A 25,380-nucleotide genomic window follows, 5' to 3' on the forward strand; every position below is an offset into this window, starting at 1 on the left:
TACGCGAGCATCTACGTGACATACTTTTACCACTAGCTTCTCTAGCCGAACAGCAATACCTTGCCACAGTGCAGCAGCCCAGATGGGTTTACCTCTGTGTTGCCAGTTGCTCTTTTTCCATTGCTGTAGCCACCCCCACAGGGCATTTGCCACCATCCATGAGTCAGTACAGAGATAGAGCAGTGGCCACTTCTCTCTTTCAGCAATGTCTAACGCTAGCTGGATGGCTTTCACTTCTGCAAATTGACTTGATTCACCTTCTCCTTCAGCAGTTTCTGCAACTTGTCGTACAGGACTCCATACAGCAGCCTTCCACCTCCGATGTTCTCCCACAATGCGACAGGACCCATCAGTGAACAGGGCATATTGCCTCTCATTTTCTGGCAGTTTATTATACAGCGGGGCCTCTTCAGCAAGCATCACCTCCTCCTCTGGCAACATTCCAAAATCTTTGCCTTCTGGCCAGTCCATGATCACTTCCAAAATTCCTGGGTGATGGGGGTTTCCAATGCGAGCTCCTTGTCTGATCAGTGTGGCCCACTTACTCCGTGTGGCATCAGTTGCATGATGTGTAGAGGAGACCCTCCCTTTGAACATCCAGCCCAGCACCGGCACTCAGGGCGCTAAGAGGAGCTGTGTGTCAGTACCAACCACTTCTGAGGCGGCTCGAACTCCTTCATATGCTGCCAATATCTCTTTTTCAGTTGGAGTATAGCGAGCCTCGGATCCTCTGTATCCCCGACTCCAAAACCCCAGGGGTCAGCCTCAGGTCTCCCTAGGTGCTTTCTGCCAGAGGCTCCAGGTAGGGCCATTCTCCCCAGCTGCAGTGTACAGCACATTTTTAACATCTTTTCCTGCCCAGACTGGCCCAAGGGCTACTGGATGAACAATCTCCCGCTTGATTTGTTCAAAGGCTTGTCATTGTTCAGGGCCCCATTTAAAATCGTTGTTCTTCTGGGTAACTTGATAGAGAGGGCTTACAATTAGACTGTAATTTGCAATATGCATTCTCCAAAAGCCCACAACACTTAAGAAAGCCTGTGTTTCCTTTTTATTCATCGGTGGGGACATAGCTGCTATTTTGTTGATCACATCCATAGGGATCTGACAATGCCCATCTTCCCATTTTATTCCTAAAAACTGGATCTCTTGTCCAGGTCCCTTGACCTTACTTTCTTTTATGGCAAAACCAGCCTTCAAAAGGATTTGGATTATTTTCTTCCCTTTCTCAAAAACTTCTTCTGCTGTGTTGCCCCATACGATGATGTCATCGATGTATTGCAGGTGTTCCAGAGCTTCACCTTTTTCCAGTGCAGCCTGGATCAGTCCATGGCAAATAGTGGGGCTGTGTTCCCAACCCTGGGGCAGTCGATTCCAGGTGTACTGGACACCCCTCCAAGGGAAAGCAAACTGTGGCCTGCTCTCCACTGCCAAAGGGATTGAGAAAAATGCATTAACAATGTCAATTGTGGCATACCACTTGGCTGCCTTTGATTCCAGTTCGTACTGAAGTTCTAACATATCCAGCACAGCAGTGCTCAGCGGTGGCGTGACTTCATTCAGCCCACGATAGTCAACTGTTAGTCTCCACTCCCCATTAGATTTCCGCACGGGCCGTATGGGACTATTAAAGGGTGAGCGAGTCTTGCTGATCATTCCTTGGCTCTGCAATTGGCAAATCAGCTTATGGATGGGAATCAGGGAGTCTCAGTCGGTGCGATATTGCTGCCAGTGCGCTGTCGTGGTAGCAATTGGCACCTGTTGTTCTTCAACCCTCAGCAACCGCACAACCGAAGGGTCCTCAGAGAGGCCGGGCAAGGCGGACAGCTGTTCAATTTCCTCCGTCTCCAATGCAGCTACACCAAAGGCCCACCGGTACCCTTTTGGGTCCTTGAAATACCCCCTCCTGAGACAGTCTATGCCAAGGATGCACAGGGCCTCTGGACCAGTCACAATGGGGTGTTTATGCCATTCTTTCCCAGTTAGACTCATTCCAGCTTCCAATACGGTTAGCTCTTGGGATCCCCCTGTCACACCAGAGATACAGATGGGTTCTGCCCCTTTATAACTTGATGGCATTCGGGTACACCAGTGTCCACTACAGCCTTATATTCCTGTGGGTCTGATGTGCCAGGCCATCGAATCCACACTGTCCAGGAGACCCGGTTGTCCCTTTCCTCCACCTGACTGGAGGCAGGGCCCCTCTAATCCTGGTTAGAGTATCCGTTACTCACTTTTCGCAAACGTGAATCAGAAGTCCCTTCAAGAGGATCAGAAATGAGATCAGCCCTTCTACTCTGTCTGGGGGACTGCTCGTGGGAAACTGGAGCAGCATTTTTCCAAGAGGAATCCTTTTTTCTGATTGCTTTTTCTCGCAACTCCCATACTCGTGCATCTAGGACTGAGGTAGGTTTTCCATCCCACTTCCTCATGTCCTCTCCATGGTCATGCAGGTAAAACCACAGGTTAGCCTGTCATGTGTACTTTCTACCTCCTCTCTCTTGGGCAGAGGAATGCTTACTCCCAATAGCTGTGATGCGGGCCTGTACAGGTGGGGAGAAGGACATATCCACTGAATTGCTGGAACTCCGGGGACAATTCCTCTACAGCTGAGACACAGGCCCGTAGGGAGGAAGAGAGACTTCCTTCGTATTGCCAGAGTTGGACCCGCAGTTCGTCCACCATTTGTCCACAGCCTTCTTTCCAGGACATTACTGCCAATGAGTTGGCATAGGTTGGTGGTGCACTTCGTAGAAACTTCTGCCACATGGGTTGTGTGCATTGGACTTCATCTGGATCTGTGGGTGACTGCTCATTTTCCAGATCATTATAAATCACCTCCAGCACGGCTAATTCCCTCAGGTACTGGATACCTCTTTCCATGGTGGTCCACTTGCCTTGGTGACATGTAACTTCATCCTTGAAGGGGGTATGTTTCCTTCACACCTAACAGAAGTCGCCTCCAGAGGCTGAGGACTTGTGTTTTTCTCCCAATCGCCTTGTCAATACCCCCTTCCCTGGACAGGGATCCCAACTGCTTGGCCTCCTTACCCTCTGATTCCAAACTACTGGCCCCATTATCCCAGCATCGGAGAAGCCAGGTAACAATGTGCTCACCTGGGTGGCGGCCAAAATCTTTTTGCATGTCGTGCAACTCACTCAGGGATAGAGATCGGGTGATTATTTCAGGTTCTGCCTCTTCCTCCTGTTCTCGTGATGACCCTGGTTCACTTTCATCTCTCACTAAGCAAACTGATTTCTTTGTGTGTTTCTTATTTTGTACAGGGGCGACTGATACTGGCACAGGTTGGTTCTCTGGTTTAGCTGCAGTGCCTGTCACTGGGGTTGGGGTAGCCACGGTGCCTGTCGCTCTGTTTTCCCTCTCTTCCCCCTGAGAGTGCTGCCTAATATCAAGCAGTGTTTGGTAGATACTGGCCAGGGCCCAGCACAGTGCAGTAAGTTGTGCGTCTCTGGAATAGCCACAGCATCTTCCTTTCAAATATTCTACCACTTCACGAGGGTTCTGTAGTTGTTTGGGAGTGAAGTTCCAAGCCACTGGAGGTGAGAAGTTCTCTAGATACCTGCCCATATCCTCCCACGTGCCGTGCCATCCATGAATATCCAGCTAATGAGGGCTAAGTTTACTTTCCATCTCTTAAATAAAGACCTTTGTTATCACCCAAAAAGTTGTTTGCAGCTGCACGTTTATAAGCGTATCTCATAAATCCCCATAAAAGCTAGTCTTTAGCTTGATTTGCTTTCCTATGTACTACTGCAAAGGTGCCATGCCAGAACAGAAGAAAAGCATCCCAGTGCACATTCAGGCTGGCTTTGGGAAGCAAAGAATAAGACAAGCTCTCTCTTGCTCTGCTGTGAAGCCTCTGACAACACCTAAGCCATCTGTCACTAGTAAAGGACACCTGCCAGTGATTATCTGACAACTTAAATCCCCTTGAACAGTTTTAATCCCTATTCTCCCCTATCCTCATTTAAACTGCCTGATGATTACATTGCCTATGCAACATTAGAAGTTATGAGGGTTATTTGTAAAGGCATATTGACAGCCCCACTGCAATACAAGTGCTCAAAAATGTTTCTTCACCGAAGCAGCAGGTAAATTAGTGATTATTCAAGGAACTGCTCAGGTTCTCACTGTTCAGGTTCAACTTCCCCTCCTTCAGTTTTCCAGCTGTGATCCATGAGATGCAATATATTCAATATCTAGCATTTTCAACATTTAAAATGGATCAGGCCTAGTCAAAAAAGCAGAAACTCCTACGGTTACTTCCAATTAAACACCAGATATTACTGAGGCACATCAAAGGCAATGGAAAAACCCTTTTTAGAGCACTAAAAAGGATAGCTTCTTTCAATTTAGACAGAAAAACTACAGTGGCAGGGAACACAAACTACTATCAGGTGCCCATCCTTCATCCATTAATTCCTCACAGCAAAAGCTGTCTTTATTGAACTGGAGAGCAATTAACGCATCATGATCTCCACCATAAATGATACAATATGCATAGAATAGAGCGTCTTTTTCTAAATATCCTACAGTGGTAGTTTAAGCAATTGGCACATTCCCTATAGTAGGTGCTGCATTTCAGCACTTAGCCATGCAAGCACCTGAATTAATGAGGGAATGATTTAGAAGATTATATTTAACAACCATTTGCTTTTTTTCTTGCAACACCATCTGCAGGAAGTGAGCCAAGGTGAACAGGCTTACTTTAATCCTACAGTCTTTGTGGCTGGATTCTATATTTGGGGGACTGGGCATTTCACTACAGCCCCCACATTTGCTTGTCTCCAGCGCAGCTGCTTGAGTACACACCAAAAATACATACATCTGCTAGGTCTGTGGGCTCTCAGCACAGTTAGCGTGGTGGAAGAGAAACAGGCTAAGGGCCATTAACAGCACAGAGTGAACACAGCTCCAAACTAGTACAAGTTTAAACAGAAAAAGGAGGAGGTGAGAGGCAGAAGAAATACTTATTTAGATTACTGAACTGGGTGCACCTTGAAAGAGAAGCATTCCCCAGCAAGAAGGTCAAAGGGGGATTATACGCTGTTCTTATCCAAACTAAAGTTACCCAGATTGCTTCCTTACAGAAGTGGCAGGGGTAAATATATCTTTCTCTTAATATCTTTGAGGGATGTATTGCTATAACACCACCCTGAAGAAAAACATTATTTTTGTCTTCAGAAAAAGTAAAGACTAAAGAATTTACGCACAATAGTGCACAAGACCTACAACAGATCTTGGGACAGAATTTAGATTCCATGAACCCAGTCTCTGCTTTGGCAATAGACTTGTAACTACTTGCCAACAGGGGTCAAACAGGAGTGTTTCTATCAAACAGCTGTACCTAAGAGAAATTAAATAGGAGGTAAGGGTGAAGGAGGAGATAACAAGCTTGTGTGTCCCATCACACTACTCCAGTCTCCTGATGACCAGGCCAAGCTGACATTCTGCCTGGAAAACACAGAGATCATGCCTGAACTGTGACAGCAGCGAGACTGAGTCCAATTCATTCACTTATGAATTTAAGCATTTAACTCAAAGAAGTGCATATGCTTCTCCAGACAAGAACAGAGGAATGATGGAGTTGAGCCCTTCTTATCCCCTGGTGAATAATGTTTATGATCCTTTGCAAGGCAACGGAGTCATCACACAGCTACCTTTCTCCCTAATTTTGATTAGGGGAGACTCCTGGCTACTCATGGCAAAAAGAGTCAGTACATGACCCCCAACTTCTTTCTTTTTACTATAATGGCCACATGAGTAAATGGTTATCTTTACTGAAGAGTTTCCTCATCCTGCTTGCCCTCAATCCTGCGAGATAACTTATAGGAGAAGACCGACTCAGACTGACTCATCCACCCAACCCCTTAGAGCAAGAGCAATACTCCAAATTTAGGATTGTTTTGTTTATCCCATACTCCTCTCCAGTTCCTCCCCCCTGCGGTGATTTTAAGCAAACTATGAAAACCATTACTGTGCAATGAATTGGAGCATGCACTTACACAGAACCCTCTAATAATTAACAGCCTCTGGAATGGAAACATTTTCCCTAATTACATGTTCCTCATACTCTCAGAAGAGCTTAGCTATTATCTCCAGGCACTTAAACAGAAAGTTAACACAGTCCAGAATAAAAATCTGAAATACAAAGAACATATTCCACCAATTGTCATCTTCAGGTTATTGAACAGTGACTCTCTTCTAATCATTTCATTTTACCCACAGGTTATTACTCTTTCTGATCTTCCAAAAGAGCAGAAGACACTGTCACGAAAAAATATTCCACAGCAGTGCAACTGAACAAAAGCAGGCAGCCCCCACCACCACCCCCCTGACACCCCAGAAACACTGAGTCCTGGAGGAACCTACTCTCTGACAGAGGAAAGCTCACCAGTTACTGTCTCTGCATCAGCTCCAGTCAGGTTCTTAATCACTTTAACGTCCCTGCAGCTTAAAGCCAGGTATACGTTCATACATCTTGGTAAGCAGAATGAGGAGAGAAACAGAAGGGGTTGCTGCACAGTCTACAGGATCTTCGATTTATTGAAGTAATGTGCATACTTAGCAAAGAAAAGTGAAAAGGTAAGACCAGCAGATTTGGGGGGATTCTTTTAGTTCCTGCTGCACCGGGAGAAGCTCATGTTTTGGATTTCGATATGGCAGGGAGCACACTTAATTATAGACCATTAAGGCTTTCAAACAGCAGAGGGTGACAACCACTGACTTGCAGCTTTCAGTCTTCAGAAGATACCTCCTTTAGCACAGTGCTTTAAGGCTCAGGGCAGGGGCGTCCCTCCCTTGAAATCACTCCAAGCAACGTTGTCAGCTCTACTCCAAACACCAGCACGTTAACAGGACCGCTTGCCTTTCCACTTCTTGGTAGAAGGCACTGCTTCTGAAGGCACAGTCCTGCGCTCAGACAGATTTTTTAGAAGTTCAGCTTCAGCATCAGAAAACAATAGTCATCTTCACAGGCTGTGATCTGCCTGTTTCTGAAACAGCTCTGGCTCTCCTGTCCTGACTCGCACCCACAGTTTGCCTTAGACCCTTCTGGAGTATCACAGTGCTTGGTTCCCAAGACACTGCTGCATGAAACTTTGCTTTGACTGCAACCAGGTTAGTGTCTGATGTATAATCCTTTTCCAGATGTTCCTGGCTAGAAATCCATACTTTTTGGATTTAACTTCAAGCTTTAATATGATGGAAGAACATGAGAGTACTGGTGGCAAAAAGGTAAGCAATATAAATACACATAAAAAAAATGCAACTGAGCATCTTGATGGGGGTAGCAGCAAAAACAGCAAGAAAGAACAAAAAACTAAAGATGTAATTTCTATACTCAAACATGCTAAAAGCAAAATGAATCCTATTGATTTTATACCCTCCATACTCAGTAACTTTCAACACACTTCTTGATAAAAGACAGAATCTGTGCATATAGAAAAGAATCCAACTTCTTCATGAACCATGTATGTAATACATTCATCACTATACACCGGCTACCCTACAACAAAGGGTGATAGTAAATCGCCTCACAGATCACATTACAAACTACAGACACGTACAGAAGACAGAAGAGATAATTGGTTTTAGCATCTCAGAAGAGAGTATTTTATCTTGTTTTGCTCAGCCTCTCTACCTTTGAGGAAAGATTTCTCTGCAGCACCCTTATGATACAGTTAGGTATGTTATCCTCCTCTTGGACAGATTCAGACCATATTTTGAAGAGACAGTAGATCAAGTTATACCATAACTAGCGTCAGATGAATAAAAGTACAAGTACCCGACACAGTGAAGAACCTCAGATTAATCTGCCAGTTACGCCTTAACAGCTTGGATTTTAAAAAAGGGAAGGAGGTCTAACTGCCTTGGTAAACTTTATGATCAGTAAGAGTATCATCTGTCCTCCCACAGACAACACTGCTGCATCTCAGCAAACTGAACAGATAAGTTGTCTGCGTCAAGCCTGCGTTATCTGCTCATTTGGTATTAGTCACCCTGAAAACACAGCCTAAATTATTCTCAACAGGGCATGGATGCAAAAGAGAGTAAATAGAGAGTAAATAATCTCAGTCTTGTTTCTCATGTCCCAAACTACCATCAATATCAAAATTCTTATATCAAACTCCCCTCCAGGTATGATCGCAGAAAATCTTGGATTTGTAGACCTCATGGTCAAATTACTACCTGCCATCATTTTGGAAGATAAAAACCACTTGATATTCACAGCTTTTAAATGTCAGCTTACTTGGAACAGAGCTATCTGAAATACTTTCTAAAGAAACAGGACTGTTGCGGGTTGCAACATCAGCTCTGGCTGCTGGTCTGACCCACCGCAGGAACCAAATCCATCTTTTATCAGGGCGAGCAGGGGGAGCTGACTGGAAAGTTCAATGATACCAATCACAGCCAGGGAGATGTTTACATTCCTCTGCCTACAGCAACTCTTAATGCTGAAACTCTTCCTTCACCAATCTCATCTCACTGCTTACTCTGCTGATAAGATAGGGTAAGAGAAACGTACTCATGGCCAACATCCACCTAGCGATAAGATTTCCAAGCTGAATCTTACCTTCTTTCTTCAACAGGAAGAAGTCTGAGCGCTAATCTTGAATGGCCTATTGATAGGGAGGAAAGAAAAGAAATACAGTCTCATATCGACAGATAAACACCTTGAAAGGTGGGAGGAGTACGGCTAATAAGTTTTAGTTTATTCAAGGATCTTTCCTAGGGATTCAGCACAAATTTGCCTTTATTTCACTAGCTGCTGAGACAATTACATTCTGTCTGCAAAACCCAACAAAACATGAAATTTTAAAATGCTCTCAGAATGCAGGGCCTAATCAGTCACCCATAAATCCAACCTTTAAATATTCATGTGAGATGAAACCAAACTGCTATATACAGACCTGTGTATAGTTACTTTCTGCTGTTATGCCCAGGTTTTAGCTACTTATTCTCTCAGGAAACAGAGACCTCTTTGTCTAACGTTTCCCTTGGCAACAGGATACTTCCGACAGCATCACCCCGTATAAATCATAAGCTTGTGTAAACCGGTAAGGACAAATGGCAGAACTGGACAGTAAATCTTGTACAAAGTAAACACCAAGATTAAAGAAGAACGTATCATTCAATTAAATGACAGGAAGGGCAAGAAAAGGAATACAGAACAACAAAGTTTGAACTGAAGTTATATTTGGTGTTTTGCAGCGTGGCTGCAGAACCATTAGAAATCCTGTCAGTTCAGTTCAGGTACACACATTTGAGACGTGTTGGTAAAGAAACATTTGTCCAACCAATAGCTAGCAAGCTGCAAGTCCAGAACAAAAGTGAATTCATTGTCCAAAATTAATCAAGTTTAAAGGAATAACTTACAACAACAGAACCGATGAACAGAAATTCCATTTAACAACAAGCCCTTTGGGGGGTTTTTTGGTTTGTTTTTCTAACAATTGGAAGAGGCTAGGTTTAAATTTCCTCACACGATACGCCATGTCAACAAAAACCTACCCAGCACAATTAAGTTTAAGTTTCCCAATCACAGAATCTGAACATTTACTTTCAAAGATCAAAGGTTTTTAATTGCTCTTTGAGACTTGTTTCTGCAAGGACTTTTTTGCACTATGCAGGTGCAAGAGGTCATAAAAGGCTGCTGTTAACCACATTTTCTTGCTTAAAAACATGTATTGAATTATCTGTACTCAGGGGCCTTCAGAGATGGCAGTTAACTGTGCAAACTCTGGGATTTTCAGCCTTAATAGCTGGGCAGATTCTTTTAGGTGTCACACCCGATGTAAGAAAAATCCCACAGTTGTTGTGTCTGGAGAAAACAACTGAATTCACTATTAGTTTATTTCCCCACATGCAAGTGCTACCTCAAGCTGTTCTGTTGTGCCATACAACAGTAACTTAAAGGGTGCTCCAATGAGAATTAATCACAAGGAGTGGCAGCAGTTGACTGTGAGGCTGTAAATGTCAGCATTAATTCTTTGCAAAAAAAAAAGATTTCTATAATGTCAGTTGCTCTAGGAGTGTTTCACTACAGCAGTGGTCGAAGTATGCTGTAACTTAGAGGCATAAAAAGCACTGAAGTCCTTTGGAGTTGGTAGCTGATACTGCACACACTATCCATGTCCGCATCCCAGCATACAAAAACCAAAACCGCCCAGATATGCAGTAACACAAGAACGTGGAAGGGGAGGAGAAAGGCAAAGCAGTATCTGTGAAGGAGAATGCCAGTCTCGTCCCTCAGCAGGATGCTAAGGCGGTATCACCTTGTCCCTTCTCCAATGAGTAGCCACTCAGCACTTATAAGAATATTTAGTATTTCTGCAGTCTTCTGTCCCACCACACAGATCACACACAGAATCAGCCTCTGCAAATGAATGCCGTTTAAGCAAGAGCTACACACTACAGAAAAAAACCTATAAACAGAAATTGTTAACTGGTAGGCAGAAGAATGTTGCACCCAGTGAAGAAAAAAAACGAAGCAAAACCCCAACCTCTGTGCCTCCAGACACCTTAGAGTCCAAATACATAAGATGACAGCAGTATGGAATGATGTTATTGGTCAGTGGCAGAAGCACTATCTCAAACTTACCAGAGCTGCTTTTTGTACATAGCTGCGATTAGCTAAAGGTGCATCTCCTCAACAGCTTAAGCTGATCTAAATCAGAGCTGATAGCCCCACATTTCTCCAACCCCAACTATAAATTATTGTCTTCCCTCTTACTATCCAGTTGCATAAACTCCACCACAGGTGGGCAGCAAGCTTTAAAAAAAGTTAACCTAAAAGCATTTAGTTCTCAGCACTGTCTGAATCAACCCACTGAGTTTGAAGAGCATCTGCCATCACAGAAGAGAGGGAGAGGAACACACGTGCCCTGGAAGAAGGGACAGCCCAAACACTTTACACTGCTTTGGAAACGCCCCCCTAGGTTAAGAGCAAGACCAGGGCTGTAGGCTTCTCTCAGGCTAAACCAGACAACCTAAAACCAAAACAGTCCTGCCATTTTCAACTCCAACAGATATCACTCAGTCTAATAAAGTTGCTTGTCCTTAACAACTATGCCGCAATTCCTTCTTTGAACAGCAAAGGAAAGTTTTCAAGAGCAATAATTGTCTTGGCAGCTGCATATCAAAGTCTTCCCCAGTAAGGAAAGCTGCATGTCAGAACCCGACATGCCACACTGTGTCCCAGCAAGCACGTAGGTAGTGAAAGCTGGTATCCCACGCTGACATCTTACTGGTGAGTGACCATTTGACAGGTGTGCTAGAGACAGAACATGCAAGGCTCTGAAAGCAAACTCACTGTGTAAGCATGGTGGAGAAAGCAAAACAAGATGAAGTTATGATAATGATATCCTCCTGATGGTATCAGGAGAGTAATTTATGCATGTAGGATCTGACTGCATGTCGGTACAGCACATCAGGAGGGGAAAGCAAGCTGCGGTATTGGTAACAAGGGGAGAACTCGGGACACACGACTGTGTGAAAAGGCCACACCTCGGAAAGAGCCTGCAAGACACAGCTGGGATGCGAGGCTCTGCAGAGGGGACAAGTCCAAGAAAGGCCAGGATGCAGCCCAGAGTAACAAAACAAAACGTCAACAATGTCCTTAACAATAAAGGAAAAACTCATAACTTCTCACTCAACAACACTGAGCTAATTTCCAAGTGTAAGGAGATTGATGACAGATAACCACGATTTTAATCTAGACAGAGAGAGACAGATCTGCAGACTTCCCTACCCTGGGAAGGCAACTCGGCTCCTGCTTTGAAGTCTTGCCCTAAAAACAGAAAACAAGGAGACCAGAAACTTCTCTCCTGAGGCTCCTAAAAAAAAAAACTGGAAGAGGAACAAGAATGTTTTTCCAAACAATACATTGCAGCAACAGTTGAAGTTAGGAGAAGAATTAGCAGAAGACAATCAGAGTCAAGGAAAGGCAACAGTTTAAGAAGAGGAGAGTGACTAGTGTACTACATGCTAGTGACAGCACATGGCCAGTGACGATGGGGTACTGTTCCTAAACAGAAGCATTACCTGAAAATAGATTATAACCTCTTCAAATAGGAATGCAAATTCAACAAAGAGATAAGAGTTAGACTGAAAAGAGAGCATACATGAAGACCACATGAGTTGGGTGGCAAAACATGGTGCAAAGTGAACTTAGAACATCCCTGAATCTTCAAGGGGAAGGCAACTCATTCCTCTCTGGCTGCAATGATAATGCAGAAAGGGACATATACACCTTTAGAAAAAACAATTTCAACATAACAAGCCAAACTACAACCTTGATTTCAGAGGATCACCAGGCTGGGTTATAATCAGCCAATTTTCATCCACCCTATATTGAAAACATGACAAGCCATGGCACAGCCACAGCGACACCCTTTAGACCGTCCAGGACCCCGCACCACTCTCACAATATTTTGGAGATATCTGCTAATATACTGGTCTAATTCAACAGTAAGACATCACAGGACACAAGCCTCTTCAAATGTCATGCCCAAGGTCTATTTGAAGAGATTTTGCCATTACTTTAGACTTGAGAGGTTTCTTTTATAGAAGACTGTGTGCATTTGCCCTTTTCCTGTAACTCTGGTCAGATACCCTCCACGAGGCAAGTCTCAAAAAGAGTTAAGTGGGGGCAGAAGATGGGGCTCAGGAATGACAGATGTATACAACAACTGGTTGTTTATTTGAAGTTGGGAATTTCCCATAATCACTACCAGGGACCTAGAAAATAATCACTTCAAGTGAAAAATAACAGCTTTTATAACCACCTACCTAAAGTGTGATTTTCTCCCATTCAAACTGAGCTCTTTGATGTGCTTTATACAGTAATAATAAAAATTTATACAGAAGATAAAGTGACTCAGCATTTGCTGCACGGATTAGATTTCGGCTGCTTTCTGTAAGCGAATCAATAACAGAAAAATAAATGGCATTTGCATTTTGTCAATGGGAAACATGCTGTTAGGAAGATACATGGCAGGGATTATATTGAAGTGAGAGGCTCATTCTTTTCACAGGAGTTCAGTTTCACCTTATCCATTTCACTTATTCATTGTACCAGAAGCCCTAGCTGGGAGCAATGATGCTTCTCCATTGTAAAGGAGCATACACAGCGTCCCCACGCAGATGGGATGTTAATGCGGGGTGCATACAGTGGCTGTGCAATCTTTCTGCAAGGCACTGGTGACCAATTCTTTCCAGCAAATACTGCCACAGCAAGATACCATCCACCATTACAAACTGCTTTTGAGCTAGCAGTAAAATCAGGGGTTTGTTTGCAATACAGGCAATCTTGGATTTTGTCTCTTTCAACAGTTGCTGTGTTTAACAGTGAAGAATACAGGAATGAAGGTAGACAAGAGGAAGATTTCACAAAAAGCAGAAAAACTTCTGATGTATGCATGAGAAAAACAAACGTTTCCCCAGGAACAGTGGAGGCAACTGGCCAATGCCTCTGGAAACGGCCACACAAGAAACAGTCCAGGATTTAGCCTATGTGGTGTACCAGCTTTCTTCCTTTTCCCATTTTTTGCTGCTGCTTTCGTTCCTGCCAACTCTGTTCCCTTTATTTCCTAAAATCTTCTGAACAGTTTCCAATAAAGAAAAGTAGCACCTGCTTTTTAGAAGTCTGTCCTGGCCTTGAAATAAAGATTATGCCACTCTGCTCAAACTACCCATTAGACAAAAAGTCTTGAAGAGAAACTTCCCAGTACACTCTAGTTAAGAAAGAATAAGCATTTATATACTTTAGCCCCTAATCCATATATTTTGGGTGTCTCATTTGAGCCACTTGCAGCTTCCAAACCTGGATATGTTTTACTCTGATGGGTCATTCCCGGGAAAAATTCTAAGTTAACAAAAATTAATAAGTTTCTGGTTAACTACAAAAACATTCTTGCCTTTTAAGGCTTCATTCAACATTTTTTGCATCAGCTATTCTTTCACTGAGCCAAATCAAAACTCAGGAGATCTCTAAAACCTTGCTATAACCCCATGCATCATTTTGCTGGTTAAACAAACTCTGAAAGCTCCACATTGCTCCTGGCATTAATCATATTTACGTATGCTACAAAGTGTACTTTCTGAAGAAGCTGGGGCAAAGACATGTCCAGACAGAGCGCGCCAAACTGGCAAATACTGGGAAGGCTTCAGAGCAAACCAATGAGCTGGGGAATCACCTACAGAGTTATACAGATGGGGACCAGAGGAACAGACAAGATCTCAGGAATTTCATTAAAATTTTCAACAAAAACAGAAGTCTGTAATATCTCAGTAACCCAGAGAAATCAAGATGCCCAGGCAAAAGACACAGCTTCTACATATGCAGTAAAAGTTTTTATTCTCAAAGTGCATATCTATCTACTTGGTTCCAAGGCAGGATACATCTGTTTTCACACAAAACCCAAACTGAAACTTAGGATGCACTAAGTTCATAGATTTGCCAATCTTTTTGTCACGGTTCTAGGGAAGCAAGCATTGCTACTTGCAGTAGCACCTGAGACTGGCCATAATGAAGGTTCTCAAGAGCCTTGATGAATGGAACAGCAGTTTCAGCACATTGCCATTAAGGGTTAATTTTAATTTTGAGTCTCATTGGCCTAGTTGACCATTCCCATATATACCAACCCAGCAGATAAAACTGCAAAACAGGTATATTTGGCTCCAGTCACTCTGCCAATTTAGTGGCAACTAATGTCTGAAAATTGCAGGGTGTAAATTTAGCATAGTGGGTCTCACACATTGTGCTTTTTTACTGATAGAGACTGTATTTGATTAATCAGAATTAAAAGAAAGATATCACACTTATGAAAGCTTGTCTATCTTTTTCCCTAATCTCTGGAAAGAAAGAAATAAGAAAAATCAGACTGTATTGACTGGATAATGACAAAGGCAGCACAGCTCAAAACTCTGCATTTCGGAGTTTCAACAGTCATTTCTTCCAGGTCGATGAGCAGAGAATTGCTAGTGCCAAGCAATGCCAAGACTCCTGCCAAGCAGCTATCAAATCTAGGCAAGGTAAGGCAAGCAGGAAGAGACGTCTTTGGAACACAAGGACAACCTGAACATATTTTGTCTGTAACAACCATGCTCAAATTTCTTTTACAGCCCTGAAAAATCAGCAACTGGCTAGCTCTAACTTAGGCTCTCCACTACCACTCACATACACATTTGCACCTTCCTTTCTGTCTTTCCCACACATTACAAGAAGTTCAGAAGACAATGAAAACTGTATATAATAGGTATTTTTAAGGATGCTCTGGTAGGTAACGTATAGTGCTAGAGTGACACCCATGGCCATCAAAACAGACCACTAGTGTAACACATATGAGCACTAGCCAAGGTTTCTCCTACTCCACTTAACACAAAAGTGTGCAACAGCAGTGACCGAGCAAAGCAGTCTCCAGCCTTTGCATTTCCATGAGCCATTGCATCTGCACATCACTGCTGTTATGATAATTCTTACTTCACAGAACAACGTCTCAATCCACTTGCAGCCCATACTGACTGCTATTCAATTGGATTTAGATCTTCTAACAAAGTACCTAAGCAGACTTAACTCAAACTTAGTAAGATTTTCAGTCTCCCAGCACCAGAGCTGTGTGTGCTGCCCACACACCCCCCCTCGCTTTAAACACAGAGGCCCATATTTAAGAGAATAGGAATCTTGCTGAACATTCAAAACTCATTTTTCTGCTGGGGAAACCTGAATTGAAAACACTTGGGAACAATAAAGATCCTTAAAAAGGCACCCGAGATTCTTCATGGACTCATTTCTTAAATTTTGATTCCCAGCTACCGCAATAATTTCTACTTTTAAAAAAAGACAAGCTGATACATTCTGTTCAGATCTGTCAAAGAGTTGCAGAGTCACAGCTCCCACCTTCCCAGTCAGAAAGCCTGGTAAACTGCAATCATCCATATGCTGAGATTTTCTCTCTTCTCTGAATCCCCCTTATTAGGATCAGAGAAACAGGCCTCACAGGTGAGGTACAAAGCTCTTTAAGGTAATAGACCCTGCTATAACTTTGAAAAATTAGTTAAACGCTTCAGAAAGAGATCACATACTTCACAAAAGATGCAAAGCAAATGGAAAAAAAAATTAAAAAGACAAAGACTTTCCTCCTACAAAAGAAGGAGGAGGGAGCTTTCATTTAACACAATTATCTTCCCTAAATTTTCCCTTCACTTATACTTCCCAATACTGGCAAGTTACTGAAGTATATGGAGATCAGTACTTCAGCACAAAAATCACTCTTACAAAAGCAAAAATATTTGGCCAAGAAGATGAGTCCTGTGCTTAAGATCATACAGACCATGAATTTGGGACCTTTTTTCATCTTGTTTTTATTATGAACAAAACCCCATCACTATCCTTCAAGATGCTTCCAAAAAAAGGGTGCTTTCCTCTTTGTAAACACTAATGCTTAGTGACACCCTGTCACAGCAATTTAACAGGACAGCTATACCGTCCTGTTAGCGGGAGACATTACACATTAGGAGAAGACAATAAGACATACTGTCTAGGACATAGGATAAGCACCATCATGAGAGACAGGTAATGTCACTGGATAACCTGTGACCTCATATATTACACAATACATGAGGCTGTTCTGTTTTCAGAGGGACCCATGCAAGTGCCTCCCAGAATGATTCATTCCAGCCAGCCCTTCGTTTGCCAGTATGTAAGAGGATGCTCATCATTCATTGTAACGCAAAAGTAAATTCCTTGCATTCAAGAACTAGAAAAACTGAGTTTTCCGAAAAACATCGACAACTCAGCCACATTCTCCACTTCCAAGTCTGGAAGAAAGCCTGTCTGCATCTCACACTGCCTCATGTGGAATGAGACTCCTGTGACCCTGGCGACTAGCACAGAGGAAAGAGGATAGCTGACAGTCAGGAGTGGCTTCCTTCAGCAATACTTCATTAATAATTTAACTGTTAATGGCCACGTAACTGGAGTGGTTGCAGGAGAGATGAACTGTATAGTTGCCCATTATATTGAAAGCACTGCTCCTCAATTATCTTTGCTTTCTACTTAAGCAACAGGGCTTCTCTCTTGTTCAAGGGTTAGTCCCTTTTAAAAAGGAAAAAGGTGTGAAGCTTAATTAATAAACCTAATTCATTTAACTTAAATTTTTTAATCACTCAAGAAATGCTGAATGTGATTACTATAGGTCTTTCCCATCTTCCTAACCTCCTATACAATTATTTTTCACATATTCAAACACAATATAGCCTACAACATAGAAAGGAAAGATTTATGCACTTGTTGCTTCGCCACAAGTTATGTATATGGATATTCCTGATTCAGGAAGTTAACACAACGATAGCATTACTTTTGACCATGTACACTGACCCATATTCTGTGAACTAGCTGAAAGTATAAAGGGTTACAGAAAATACAATGCAGTGCTAAAACATGCCTATGACTAGCACCAAACAACTTCATTCTTGGTAAACACAACACAGGCTGTAAGCATCCTACACCATATTCATGTGTTTCATACACAAACCAGATGATGTGGCTCAGCCAGCACCGCTTAAATTATCCACTAGCTCTTTGCACTATGGCTACGTTTTCTCCAGATTTCCAAAGAAATAAATTTAAAAGGAATACTCTAAGTATTGACTGCATTACAGCTGATGACTGCACAAACTTACTTAACTGAACTTAAGCGTTACCACCACCAAATAACACTAGTTCATTCCATGTGTGAACTCAAAGGAGGACACCTGAACATGTCTATGATACAACATCCCAAACAAACATTCTTAAACTGACAATGAAAGTTCTTGCTTCCTTTCCGCTTACACAGTCACAAAGATTACTCATATGATCACCATCTCTTCTATAACATGCCATATGCTGACTCTGAAAAGAAGAAGAGGGCAACACGTAAGGAACAAGCAGCAGTGGCAACACGAGTCCCCTCAGCTAGCTGTAGGCTGTAAAGAATATACAATCAGAAATGCAATGCCAAAGGAATGAGCCCTCTGGGGAAAATTAATTTCTTACTTCCTCTAAAAATTTACTGCCAATGGTACTGAGTATCCTTCAGCAGTCAGGAAGGTTCATCCCAAAGGCAGGAAGACTTTCTCACAGAGACTGCTACCAGCAAGTTAACTTTGCAGCTTCATTACTGTCATTATTTGAGTACCCCTTAAGAATTTCTCAATGCATTTCAGATAACCCTGTAAACAACATGTTTCAGGAAGGGCCAGATGATACTTACACAATAGGCTTGGATACCTGGATGACATTTCTCATCAGGCTCAGACACAGCTGATTGCCATGCCATTCACAGCGTCTGCCAGAGACAGGCGACACCACAACTTCTCCAGTATGTCAACATAGCTTCTGTGTTTCAGAAGCACCTTGATGCAAGAAGAACATGCTAACAGAGATGCTTTGTGATCAAACACTTACTTAGCACAAAAAACTATGCATGGCAAGATGAAAACCACAGTAAAACTTTAAATGTATAGACAGAATAAGCTTCCTTCCCCCCATGTATCCCCCAGCCAGAGCACAAAGCTCAGTGTGCCACTGGAAACCGAAACCCAATTACTCCTTCTCCATAGACCAGTCCATGTCTCGATTCCTCCTCCTGTTGCACCACTTTTACACTGGAGTTGCTCCTCTGAAGCTGTTAGAATCACACTGGTGAAAAGGAGCACAGAATCAAGCATTTTGTTTGTGGAAAGTGAAGGTTTAAGCCACTGCACTCACACCTTAAAATTACTATTTTCCCCTTCACAATTTGCTGCCTGGAAAAGTCTACAATAAATTTTCCCATGAGACATTAAAGAACAGATTTAGGAACATATTGTGCAGGTACATTACTGCTCAAGATATCCTAGCTGCAACGAATTCAAGTCAAAACTCTCAGTTTTAACAACCTCTCCATGGAAAACTATTCAAAGTTACAGCATCTTTTGTGTCCAGTTATTTTCCTCCTCTTCCTCTGAAGAGAGGTAAGAGCGACCCTGTGAACAGAACAAAGTGCGGCTGGCTGAAAAGATCAACTTCTTTCATTTTTAATGAAATTTCATGATTTGAAATTTCATTTTGAAGTGAACACTTTTTAAAGGAAGTTTGCTAACTGGCAATTGAAACAAGAATGAAGTAGTCTTTAGGGAATCCACCAAAGTAGCTTAGCGACAGTGATGTTCTTTCCAGCCCTGTCATTTCAATGAAGTTTAAAGACATCAGAACACCTCAAAACAAGAAGACTTATTTCTGAGAACTGGGTTGTCAATTCATTTTTATATTCATAGCAGTTTAAAACAAAGTTAATGCACTGAAACACATCCATGTAAGTTCATTTAAAGAGAAGAATCCAGACACACAACCTCAAAAAAGTATAAAAATAGTAACAAAATAATTCTTGATATGTGTTTAAGATAGAACTGAATCCCTTTGGAAACTATGTATGTTTATACAAAAAAAAAAAACCCCAAAAAAGCAAAAACACCCAACCAAAAAAAAAAATACAACACATTCCCTTCTAATGCTTCCTTGGCAAACCAGACTCAGATGAAGGACATGCTCCAACAGACTGTGTGCTGGTTTTTAGGATGTAGCACAGTCTTTGAGAACATTTTGCACTGCTGAACACTGCACAGGTGTTAAACAGTTCAGATTCTGCAAGGTAAAGGCAATGTCCCAAACTATAAGAAAGTGATCAGAAGATATTATGATTAAAGTCCTGTTGTAGTTACTTACTTTTGGACCTTCATCCAACAAAATGGATGAAAGATGCTTACAGCAGCCCCAGGGGATTAACTATATAGATAAACCAATAGTCCTTCCCCACCTCTCATTTCTAGGTACGTAAGACTGTGATACTGCACTGCTTCCTCATTTGTATTTTAGTTCTTATCTTACACAGAACAGAGACCTTCCTATGCTAATAAAAACAAGCACCACATATTTTCCAGGACACCTATTTTAAAGTTCCCCTCTCTAGTGTCCAAACTGCTGCCAGAAAAGAAATCTGCCATACTCCATCCTGGGAGACCGGAGGCACTCGCCCTTTTGCAGTCAGGAAACACTGCAAGGAGAACCTGCATAATTCCAAATCCTTACCTCCGTCGGTACGATTTCAAGTACGTTCCTCGCATAAAGAAAGCAAAATATAACTACAACTGTCAGCCACTCCAAAACTATACATTCCCATTATGATGGAAAACCATCTGAAATAGCTCACACGTGATTCATAGTAGGGATATAAAAAGGACAACTGAAACAGCCTTCTCAGCTGAGTTTATAGACAATAGCATCAGACAAAAGTAGCAGACCTTTAAGCACTTTGAGCAGCAGCAGGAAGAAAAGACAGCAGTCCAGGAGAAGCCTCTCTATCTGAACAAGTAAGAGAAACAGAAGTGACACACAGTGACAGCATGTCATACATGCAGGGCTGAGCCCTCCGACTCCAGCCTGTCTGGGGTTCAGCCTTTCTTGCACATGCTGCTCATGCAAAAAGAAATCCACAACTCCATCTGATGCTGTTTGCCCCATTCTTTTGCAAGCTCCTCCAGTTTGATTGTGGCCCTAGGGCAAAGCATCCATGGAAGAAGAGTGAAAAGGCATGTGGACAAGTCACGATGAAAGGTTGGCAAAAGCAGTGAAGTGGAACTGACAGGGGAAACATACCATTTCCTAGCGCCCTACTTACCAAATCAATCAGAAATCAGCTCCAGCAATTAAGTGATAATGAATTATTGATGACACCCACTTTGGGTAACTGAGCACTTACCAGCATTTATGAAACTAAAGAAACTGAGGTGGGGAAGTGGTATCTCCATTTTAAGTAAGGCACAAAGCAAGGCAGACAGCAAACAATTTGCCTGATGTTATGCACTGCCAAGGATCACTGTTATCTCTAGGATGTTATCTTTGTTCTATTTGTACATGATCACACATCACCTTGACTTGAGTCCCACTCTACCCATGTGTAAAATATTCCCACTTCAGAGAGGCACAGTGAGTGCCCCACGTACAAAATTCAATAATTTCAGTAACCACATCCCACTACTTTTTCGGGGGGGGGGGGGGGGGGGGGGGGGGGAGAAAAAAAAAAAAGGCTGTGTTCAAAGTAAAGGGCAGCAAAATGGGAGCCAGGGAAAAACCACTTTAAAACGTGATCTACAACATATGTTCAGTGGCAGAATTTGCCCCTGAGAAAGCAAAGAAGGTCTTCAAGCCCTACTATTTCAAGATACTTTAAGTCTGTGCATCGCATGTCTTCAAGTCAGCCAACTTTTCTGCCAATGCAAATAAATTCAACTAGAAGCTCAGTACAAAGCCAAGGAATTCAGTCTTGGATTTAAAACACTCTTGCCAGCCACTCAAGACTGTCAGTAATACCACACAGGCACATTTCCTATCACAAACACACAAAAGTAATCGAGGAAAGAGAACTCAGTCTACTCCTACTGTACTTCACACCTGAGCTCTCCACTGATGCCATTATCTATTTGTACCATTAAAAACCAGTCAGACACAGGAGGACACAAACATTCACTGTACACTGTGTTATCTATCCTGCCCCTTCCCAATTCTTCATCAAGCTTACCAAGTGGGCAGCCCTACGTACTGTCTATATGCACTTAAACATAAGTCTGTCACACTCCTAGAGCTTCACCCTCAACAGCAGTTGCCAGAGTTCAGGCAGACAGATTTAGCTTTACAAACTGGCAGCCACATGTCATCCAACTGGCGTTAAACACCACGATGCCGCATTAAAAAACCCAATGGTTCAATGCTAGCGTGCTGACTCCTAGTCCGCTTCCCGACAGGAATGTTGACGATGTAAGCTTCAAGAGGAGGAAGATTAATGTCAGTACTTGCGACATACTCCAGCCTCGCAGGCAGGATCCCCTTCAGGAAAGGGCAGGTTTCTGGGTAGAATTTGAGAAGACCCGAGACAGGGTTCAGCCCTGCCACAGGTGTCTTACATGATCATATTACTCTGCTTTCCTTGGCTTCAGTTTTCCTTATCTGTTAATAATTACTAATGCTCTCCCATCCTATGGGAATGTTTCAGGCATCCATAATTTATGTTTCTGTGCTGCTCGGAAGCTGAGGAGATGGGTACCTGAAGATATATACTGATCAGTAATTTTCCAAATATATAAACTGGTTAAGAAGCATCATAAAAAATGCAAAGTATAAATATTAAAGCCCACAGGTGTATCTTGAATAATTTATTCCTTAGTACTAAACAGGCAAAGTCATAATCAAAAATCTCTGAGCAGGTATGCAAGCTAATACCCAGTCCAGGGATTCTGATTAAAATATAGGTAGGCCCACCCTATAACAGATGAAACTCCAATTTCCCAAACTCCTGCCTGCTCGACTACCAACTAGACTCAGTTTGCACAGTGACTCTATAGAGATTAAGTGATCCCCTGGACCTAGAAAATCCAAGTCATTTTAGATACAGAAATTAACTGCCCTCTTATTTATACTCATGGGGGCTCAATAAGAACCCTGATATGGTATCGATTTTTGTCTTTCTTTTGTATGCATATATACCTACCCCTTACTTTTGTTTAATGCTGGGCTGTGTTTTGTGGGAAGAGGAGAAGGGAACAAGGTATCCAAAATTACTTTGCCCTGCAAACGTGCAATGACTAGCTCTTGGTACAGCTGCTTACACCTAGGGTTTAACTTTGACAGTTGAGCTCACTCAAACTGTTCTCTAACCGAAACATTTACTCCACTGTTTTGGGTTTGTGTGGCGGGGTTTTGGTAGCGGGGCAGGGTGCGCAGGGCCGGCTCCCGCTGGAAGCTGCTGGAAGCTCCCCCGGCCCCGAGCCGGACCCGCCGCTGGCCCAGGCCGAGCCCCTCAGCGACGGCGGCAGCGCCTCCGGGAGAGCGGAGTGAAGGGGGGAAACCTGCGGTGAGTGGGGATTGGGACGGGAGAGGAACCCCTCTGCGGGTACCGAGGTCGGGGAAGGAGGGGAGGAGGTGTGCCGGAGGAGGGGATGCCCCCTGTGCCGCGGTGAGGCGGCAGGCTGTCCCCCCCAGCCCACGGAGGGGAGCGGGGGAGCAGATGCCCACCTGCAGCCCGGGGAGAGAGGAGCCCATGCCGGAGCAGGGGGATGGATGGACCCCAAGATGGCCGCCGCTCCCTGGGGAAGCCCGCGCTGGAGCAGGCTGGCACTGAAGGACTGCAGCCCACAGAAAGGTCCCACGCCAGGAAGTTTGTGAGGAACTGCAGCCCGCGGGAAGGACCCACGCTGGAGCAGTTGGTGAAGGGCTGCCTCCCGCAGGAGACACCCCCCGGCGGAGCAGGGGCCGAGCGCGGAGTCCTCCTCCCCCCGAGGAGGAAGGAGCGGCAGAGACAAGGGGTGAGGAACCGACCCCAGCCCCGTCCCCTGCTCCCCTGGGGAGAGAGAACCGGGAGTGGGGCTGAGGCGGGAGGGCGGGGGGGAAGCTGTTCTCAGGTTGGGTTTTGCTTCCCAATATCCTTGTTTTGATTGGATTGGTAGCAAATTAAATTGATTTTGTTTCTTCCCCAAGCTGAGCCTGTCTTCTGCCCGTGACCCTAAGTGGGGAGTGATCCCTCCCTGCCCTTGTCTCGACCCACGAGCCTTTCTTTGTATTTTCTCCTCCTCCCACTGGGGCCAGGGGGCAAGGAGTGAGCAAGTGCATGCATGGTGCTGTTACCGGCTGGGTTTAAACCACGACATACAGCATTTCAATAACACATTTTTTCCGAAACAATAGGCCAACACAGCCCTTCCAAACTGAAGTAAACACTGCAATATTTACTAAATCTATGCCAAGTTAGTTTTCTTACAGGGAAGCACAAAGTAGCTTGGAAGGCTTGTATTTGCAAACACCCAGCTCACGCCACTTTCAAGGGCCAGACTGGCAAAGGTGGAAAGCGTGCCGTATTTCCCCAAAAGTCACTCCCCCTTTGAGATATCCCATATCAGACGTGCTTCCCATCCCAGAGATAACCACCAGGTATTTTAGAAGTCTAAGTCATGTAGATTTAATTTTAACAGGATCTGACGGGCCTTACACAGGTCTCTCATACAGGCCCAAAGGAAGTTACCCTGATCACTTCTTAAACAGGAAAGCCTGTTCACAAAAGTGGGCTGCCTAATTTTGCGACTCTTGATGAGCAAACAAATGAAGCACCAACACTGCAGGGAAAAATTATCTAAACTGTGCTTTACAGGCTGAACACAGTTTCCCCATGAGACTACTTTCAAGGAGCAGTGGCAGTCAGCAGGCCAGCAACTCTGGATTGAACCTCAGTTAGGACAAGAATATCCTGCCAGTGATCAGAACTGCTTTTTGTATTTTCAGATTTCATTTGACTCAGCTAATTGGCCATTAAGCTCCAATAAGGTAGACATTTATCTACAGATAACACAAGGAAATTGGAAAGTAAGCAGCCCGAGGCTACCCTGAAGATTGTTAACCAAATAGCAAGGCAGAGCTCCATTAAAACAATTCATCAGAAAACCTATATAGTCCATTGGCAGATTTTCAAGGATCCCATTAGAAATTTTAAGGATACCCAATCTGATTAGACACCAAAGTCTAACTCATGGAGAAGTCATTAGTAAGTAGAGAGCCTTTAACTTTGAAAGCTTGAAAGTTATCAAAGCTGCTGCAGGAAGAGACACTGGGCATTTCTGCTGTAACTAATATGCATAGTTTTGCATAAGAATGGCAAAAGCTTTCTATACTATATTAAAAAAGCGAGAGTAATGAAAAGGTATAGCTGTGCAAACCAATGTCATCAAGTAGCTGCTACTTTTGAGTGGACTCTGTTGATGTAACTAAGAGAGAAACACTTTTATATGTTACCTCAAAAGAGCCTACATCCAGGAACTCTGAACCAGGAGTTCTCCATTAAATGTCTACTGCTATCTCAGTTGTTGAAAAGGACAGGCATTTCAAACAAAAAATCACTTGAAGTTGCAGTGCAAACAGGAAATGATGCTGTAAAACATTTTGTTTCTCCATTTTATGAAAAATGGATGGAGGAAGAAAAATGGCTATTGTGCTCTTACCCTTAATGGTCATATAATTCAAGTATGAAATAAGGTCACTGAAACTATTATGGACTCTTTTTTGGAAGAGAAAGGTTGCAATGAAAAAATGTTTCAAAAAAGTGTGATGCTGTCACCAATCCTTATAGCAAAAAAAAAAAAAAAAAGCTGACACCACTCTACCTCAAACTTGCAATTTAGAAGCTAACATTCCTCCTCATGGAAGATTTTTAGGGTACAACTGGTACTGCCAATTAGTATTGTTTATGAATACTCTTAGGAAGCCTACTATCAACATCCTTTTTATCTTCCAG

The 25,380-nt window shown here is 43.1% G+C and overlaps 1 protein-coding gene across 4 annotated transcripts in view; it reads right to left on the minus strand.

The window, feature by feature from the left end:
- The window catches only part of LDLRAD3 (low density lipoprotein receptor class A domain containing 3), a 124,891-nt gene that overhangs the window by 88,316 nt on the left and 11,195 nt on the right, over positions 1–25,380 (minus strand). The window contains exon 1 of one of the 4 annotated variants that reach the window (XM_030041216.2): positions 8,598–8,643. The exons of the other annotated variants lie outside the window; for them this stretch is intronic. The gene's annotated coding sequence lies outside the window, so the exon portion shown is untranslated. Of the gene's footprint in view, positions 1–8,597; positions 8,644–25,380 lie in introns of those variants that run through there. 4 annotated transcript variants of the gene reach the window in all.

Source organism: Aquila chrysaetos, chromosome 2 (genome assembly GCF_900496995.4).
Source record: "Aquila chrysaetos chrysaetos chromosome 2, bAquChr1.4, whole genome shotgun sequence".
NCBI classification, from domain to species: domain Eukaryota; kingdom Metazoa; phylum Chordata; class Aves; order Accipitriformes; family Accipitridae; genus Aquila; species Aquila chrysaetos.